General features: G+C 51.7%; 3 non-coding genes across 3 annotated transcripts; all 3 read right to left on the bottom strand.

Moving 5' to 3' along the window:
- Positions 1-2,275: 2,275 nt before the first annotated feature.
- Positions 2,276-2,347, bottom strand: Trnah-gug (transfer RNA histidin (anticodon GUG)). Its single transcript has one exon. It is a non-coding gene; the product is annotated as a tRNA-His (tRNA).
- Positions 2,348-2,660: 313 nt separating this feature from the next.
- Trnan-guu (transfer RNA asparagine (anticodon GUU)) lies at positions 2,661-2,734 on the bottom strand. The gene has a single exon. It is a non-coding gene; the product is annotated as a tRNA-Asn (tRNA).
- A 1,993-nt stretch (positions 2,735-4,727) lies between these two features.
- Trnan-guu (transfer RNA asparagine (anticodon GUU)) lies at positions 4,728-4,801 on the bottom strand. Its single transcript has one exon. It is a non-coding gene; the product is annotated as a tRNA-Asn (tRNA).
- Between the last annotated feature and the right edge of the window lie 2,000 nt (positions 4,802-6,801).

Below are 6,801 nucleotides of genomic sequence, written 5' to 3' on the forward strand. Positions count from 1 at the left end.
CGAGACTTCACTGCAGCATAGCCATTACTCGGGACCCCGCTGCTTAGGTCTATTACTATATTCTTAGTTTTCAACGAATGACAAGTGTCCTGAAGCGAGACGCGAGGGCATCGGGAGTTCAAGCCCATCCTTGGGCCACATGGCCAGTGAGGAGGTAGCGGAACAGGGCAGGAACACAGCCCTGGACTTGAACCTTGATTCTGCACTTACAAACTACACAGCCGTTGGTAACGTACTTAAGACGTTTATATTCTGGTGTCTTTATTAATGAAACCTCGGTTACAGAACTGAATCAATTGAATTTGTGACATGTAAATTTGCTTTAAGAGTTGATGAAAGGATAGCGTTCAGTAAGTGTGAAATCCTAACCCCACTCCTACCAGCCTCTGAGGAATCATCTGCCTACCCACACAGAATACTTCCTGAAAACTGAAGAAGTTCCAGGAATCCCCGTCACACAAATGGCCCTATTAATTTACAGAAAAGATGCAGAGCTAATTGTGAGATCAGAGGAGGCTCTGAACGCGGAGTTCTGAGCGGCAAGGCCTCCCCTTAGAGGGTCTCAGGGGGCTGTGGGGGAACTGAGCTCAGACGGTGTGCAGCAAAGGTCCGTCATAGCTCTCTCTCACTCCCTCACCCCAGAAGTCACAGCCTGAAGACAGCCTCCCTACACAGACTGCTCCTATAGAGATCAGCTAAACTCTCTGAGAGTTCAAGGCCAGCCTGGTCTACAGAGTAAATTCCAGGACAGCCAAGGCTACACAGAGAAACCCTGTCTCAAAAAAAACAAAAACAAAAACAAAAACAACAACAACAACAAAAAACGCAAAAACAAAACCAAACCAAAACCTGCAAGCCTGTCTCCTGATCCAGCTGCACAGCCCAAACCCGACCTCTCTTCCCCCGGCTCAGCTGTATACAGTAACTCCCTCTCTCTGTTCAACCGTAGACAATAAACATGCTGAGCTTCCAGGGTGCTGCGGTTTCTCCAAGAGCACCAACCCCCGGATCCTAGCTCCCTGTCCGTGCGTCCAATTGTCTGTCTTCTCTTCATCCCCTCGCTGCCCCAGTCCTCGCTGCCCCAGTTAGGTCTGTCCTTAGAGGCACGCTGGACATGGCAGCTAGTGAGCACCTCACAAACCAGGGGAGCCTGTTTCTGCTGACTGGGCTTCAGGGCGTGTTTGCCAGGTTTCTGTAGTCTCAGAACTAGGAGTCAGGAGGCTGTCCTACAATTTCCAAATATTTGGAGTTAGCTATAGGTCCCATTATTCAGGAGGCAGGCATGCAGTCCAAACTGAGTGGAGTGTGGCAGAAGCCAAAGAGAGGGGAACCGGGAGAGGGGAAACGCGGTCTGGGCAGTGCCAGCATGCCCAGCCTTTACACAGCACAAGCAGCCTTCTTCTGTGTGAGTTCAATCTTCCCACTCTCCCTGAGAGGTTCCTCTCCCTTCATCTTCCAGGGTCTCAGCCCAGTAGTTTAGAACACCCAGGCCTTCCACGTGGCAAGTAACGAAGCTGAAATTGCACAAAAGACACTTTTTTTCAAAGAACTCATTTGTGCCAAGTTTACTTTAAAAAGCCAGCTGGCACAATTTCAGAGTGGCTACTTACCATAACTGGAGTGACTGCTTGGCATTTGTTTAGTTGGTCAAGAGTAAAACTGGCAAAGTCTTAAGTCCTTATTAATCGTCAGTTTCTAAGGCCAATGGATGTCTTGATCTTCTTGACAAATGAGCATTACGAAGATTAAATGTATCACGTGGCAATCCTGGAAGGGCCTCGGTGCACATAAAAAGCTTGTCAGCTCCTTGCATGTGGAAACGAAAGATAAAACCACAGCCAAACCCGCATCTTGGGTTCCTTACCATCTCAAAAAGCCTAGACGTTGCCATATATTCAGCAAAGCTGCAATCCAGCCTGGTCTGCAAAGAGAGTCCAAAACAACCAAGGGGATACAGAGAAACCCTATCTGGAAAAACCAACCAACAATTGAGAGAGAGGGGGGAGGGAGGGAAATAGAGACAGAGCGAGAAAGAAAGAAAAAGAAAAAAGTGGGGTGAAGCTAAAATATTTCTAAAGATAAGAAGTAACAAAACTTAAGTCAAAAAAAAAAAAAAAAAAAAAGCCAGGAGAAGCGGACGCTGTCTCCAGTCCCCTGCATTTAGAGATCTCAGCACTCCCCTCGGGAGACCCCCTCGCCAGGTCGGCGACACAGGGAGTTGAGGGACCAGAAGCGGAATATCCAGCTTCTATGTAGACCAGAAATCAGCCCAAAGTGCCGTGACTCGGATTCGAACCGAGGTTGCTGCGGCCACAACGCAGAGTACTAACCACTATACGATCACGGCGAGCCACCGGCCGGCGCCGGGAGAGGCTCCGCGCTGGCGCTGTTGGCCGAGCCTCGCTGCGGGGCCGCGGGGTGCTGCGCCCGGGGCGTCCGTCCGTCCGTGCGCTCCCCGCCGGGGCCGGAGCTCCAAAAGGGGAGGAGCCTGGCGCGGCCGCTGCCTCCCGGCGGGGAGGCCCCGAGCCACGGGCGAGCTTCGCCTCCGCCGAGGCCCGGCTCGTGCGCGCTTCCGGGCACTAAGCGGGGACGTGGGGGCGGGAGGCGCCAGGGCCCGGCTCCCCCGGCGGCCGTTCACCAAGAAAGGACCAAAAGCCTGTCGTCCCTGGGTGGGCTCGAACCACCAACCTTTCGGTTAACAGCCGAACGCGCTAACCGATTGCGCCACAGAGACGGTGCGGGAGGCGCTCGGCCGGCGGCCTGGTGAGCCGGGAGCCCGGGGCGACCCGCCGACCCCGGGAGCCGCGCGCTCCGCATCTTCTAACAAACGGGCGCTTCAGCAGAGGTCAAAAGTCAGGTGGTGACGGCCACACCTCTAACCCAGCACTCTGGAGGCGGAGGCCGGAGGACCACGGCCTTGACCCATCAGCCTGTGGGGGCCAAACCCATTCAAACGCCGCAGGGTCCTGCCTGTTAAGTACAGAGCAAGAAACAGGAGCCATCTTGTAATTCAGAAGTTGGAGTGGCCGGGGGCTGTGTCCCTGGTCCAGGGCCACTGACTCTGTGAGCGTCAGAAAGGCGTTTGACTGCTCACGATGAATCTTAGGTGTCTCCCAGAGGCTCTGCGCGAAAAAGTCTCAGTCCAGGCCGGCCCTCGGGAGGCACCGGCAGGCACATCCGTGAGTCTGAGGCCAGCCTGGTCTACAGAGCCCTGTCTCAAAAAAACAGCCTTAGCCTTAGTCTTCAGCTTTGGGTTACGAGGTTGTGTGGCCATTGAAGCTTTACCCCTTGATGAGGGTACCGGGACCTCAGCTCCATCCCCCCTTCCTCCCTCTTGCTTCCATTTCATGAAATAAGGTTTGTTCTAACACTCCTAACCTGAAAGCTATAGGTGTACCAGATCATAAACAAACTTGCCAGAGTAAACTTCCCTCAGAATTTAATCTATATTCCTTCAAGAAGGAGGAGGAGAGAGGAGGAGGAGGAGGAGGAGGAGGAGGAGGAGGAGGAGGAGGAGAAGGAGAAGAAGGAGAAGAAGGAGAAGGAGGAGAAGAGGAAGAACCCTTAAAATTAATGGCTACCCTGAGAGGACTAATTGCATTCTAACAACCAAGCCTTCAATTATAATTGTAACTAACTGTTATACAAATGGTTGTTAATTCTTGGCTTCCATGGCTGCCAGAAGCCTTCATTTTATCCTATGGTGGTCCCTGTGACGGACCAAATATTCACTCACTGCCACATAACGACAGAATATCTCTTCCCGCCTTTCGCCAGCCCACTTTAAGCAATTGTAAAATTATTCTAATGCTTGAGAACTCCATTGTACTAACATGGTAGCTACTGGAAGCCAGGATACTGTTTTCTTTCCACGATCACCTTCAGGTAGAGGGCTGGACTGAAGCTACTGGGGTCTTGTTGTTTTTATATTATTTATTTATTTATTTATTTATTTATTTATTTATTTATTTATTTAGAGGCAGGGTTCCTCTGTGAAGCTCTGGCTGTCTTGGAGAAGCTTCTTGAAGGGAGGCGAGTGTGAAAGGAGAACATTCGTGTTATAGACACGTACTGACACCTACTGGTCCATAGGATTTTTATACATTTGATAAAACGGGAACCGGTTTTCAACACAGTACAAATACCAGGAAGTACCACAACGGAAACATAATGAATACCTCAGAACAGATCAACTGCCAGTCAGAACAGACCTACAGACGGCATTAGGTGCCGTGTGTCACCTAACAGAGAAAATGAATAAACTGGTTCCAAGTCCGTGGAAAGCAAAATTATAGGGTTTGTTGTTTGCTGTAATCTCTGTGGCATAGCATTTGTAAGTCCGGGGCTCGGCCTCTTAGAAATGCTGGTACAACTGACAGACAAGGGCTGCAGGACACTGTGTAAACATACAGGCAGGGAGACAGCTTCATTTTAAAGAATAAGTAACGCTACAACAGAAGAAAGCACAGTCACTAGACTTAAAAAAAGGAATTGCACGTGTGCATAGAAGCCTACAGGAGGCGGAGGCTGGCAGATCTTCCTGGCATAGAGAAATGCGATTTAAAAGAAAAAAAAAATCGCTGGCATAGAAGGTTTTCTCTTGTCCAAGACCACACACACATAGCAAGAGGTCACCTGCTCCCCTTTCTCAGATAAGAGCAAGCTTTTCGGAACATTTCCCTTGGGGGACACAAGAAAGACCCGTATCTCTTGTAAAAGCCGAGCACCGTCCCTGGGTGGGCTTGAACCACCAACCTTTCGGTTAACAGCCGAACGCGCTAACCGATTGCGCCACAGAGACCCTGTCGCCTCAGCCGCCGCCTTCGGGTGGAGAGTGCGTTTTCCGGGTAGCCGACGTCACCGCCAGCGCGAAGCTGCTCGGCTGGTTCCGGCTGGTTCCGGCGCCTCGGAAACGCGGAGGCTGCGAGCGGCGAAGGCGGTTCGCGGTGGGCTGAAGCCACCCGCCGGGGCCGGGGCCGGGCCCGGGGCCGGGGCCGGGGCCGGGGCCGGGCAGGCCGCGCCGCCGCCACGGCGGAGAGGAGAGAGGAGAAGGCGCCGTTTTTCCTTCCGGCCGCTTCTTCATTTCGTTGTGACGTACACGCGAGCACAGCATGTCTAACCAGCCACGACGGCTCGTTGTTTCCAGGGCTGGCGTTGGTACCGGACACCCAAGCAAATGTTCCCTGAGCTCTAGCGCGGAGACTGTCCTGTGCACATCTCCCGGCTTTGCAGTTTGACTGGTTGCGGGTTTTCCTAATTTTTTTTTTTTTGTGACTTCTTTTTATTTATTTATTTTTTTAATTTATTTGTGTTCGCCTGAATGTACGTCTGTGTGAGGGTGTCGGACCCCCTGGAACTGGAGTTGCAGACAGTCGTGAGCTGCCTTGTGGGTGCTGGGGCTTGAACCCAGGGCCCCGGAAGAGCAGACGGCGCTCTTAACCGCGGCGCGATCTCTCCAGCCCCCACCCCTCTTTCATTTTTTTAAGATTACAATTACATCATTTTCCCATCCCCTTTCCTCCCTCCAAATACCCCCACACACCCCTCCTTGCTCTCTTTCAAATTCACGGCCCCTTCTTGCATTAATTGCTGTAACACGTAGGTCTGTACGCGTCCTGCTGCCGTTAGAGTAACGGTAGGGTCTAACCATGTTTATTATTAGCCCTCTAATTATGGCGGCAGTACCGCAAACCTGCTATTATAATCATTACAAGGACACAGGCACCTGATAGATGTTAGAACAGCCTCACTGGGCTGTATTTATCTCCCAACCCCCCACCCCATGCCATCTGCTCCAATAATTTCTGCCTGGGCAACCTCCCACCCATAATCTCATAAATTCTTGCTCAGTCTCTCGTCTGACAGCTTTCTTCCATCCATGTCATCTGGCCACGTGCTCCTCTCCACGCTCACCCATTGCGGGGGTAGGGGGTCCCTTGCCCCGAAAGCCCTCCAACTTAGTCACGCCCGCCTTCCTTCAGCCCTGCCCAGGCACTGGCTTCTACTGGTCAAACAGTAATAATTTCTTTGACAAGGACAGGAGTACAAGCGAATGTGCTCGTCTGGGCAGCAACCAGATCTTGGGGGTCAGGAATTAGCAGCAAAGTACACAGCACCAGCCCAGCCCCCAACAGTGACACAAATGTACATACATATTTCTAAACACAACTAGCTCCGTCTGAATAATTACCTGTATATTATTAGCATATTGTCTTCTTCGGTCTGCTCATGTTTAGGCAGTCATGGCTGGTGAGACTTTATGGAGCGGCTTCTGATCCATCTACAAAACACTCCAATACCTGAGGCTCGGGGCACGTGTCAGAAGAGGGACAGAAACAGTTTAAGAGCCTGAGTGTCAGGAGTTTGCTGTAAGACTGTGTCTCCCAGGAGGTGACCCGAGGGGACTGGCTTCCACAGGTGTGCATTTTGATTGGCTGTGGGTTTTTGTAACGGTCTCCACCTATTGTAAAGAAGTTTCCTGTCGAGGGGAGAGGACCACACTTACCTGTGGGCTTAAGGACGGATATTCAGAATGAAGTTGGGGATGATGCTGGTTAGTGAAGTGGTTGTAGATTCTCCTCAAGGTCCATGACCTCACGAGTCCTCGGAAGCAGCCTAGGTTTCCAGATGGGATTTTCCTCATAAGCCCTTTAGAAAGCTGCTGGTTCCTGCCAAGGCGTGTGTGCAGTGAGGGTCCCTGCTGTGGTTGCAGCTGGGTAGGATTGCCTCCTTTGAAAGCGTGCATGCTGCCTTCTGGTACAATGGAGACGGTTCCTCAGGGAGGACGCTTCCTCAGGGAGG

The sequence above is a fragment of the Psammomys obesus genome, unplaced genomic scaffold (assembly GCF_907164565.1).
Source record: "Psammomys obesus unplaced genomic scaffold, mPsaObe1.curated_primary_1811, whole genome shotgun sequence".
In the NCBI taxonomy this organism is placed as follows: domain Eukaryota; kingdom Metazoa; phylum Chordata; class Mammalia; order Rodentia; family Muridae; genus Psammomys; species Psammomys obesus.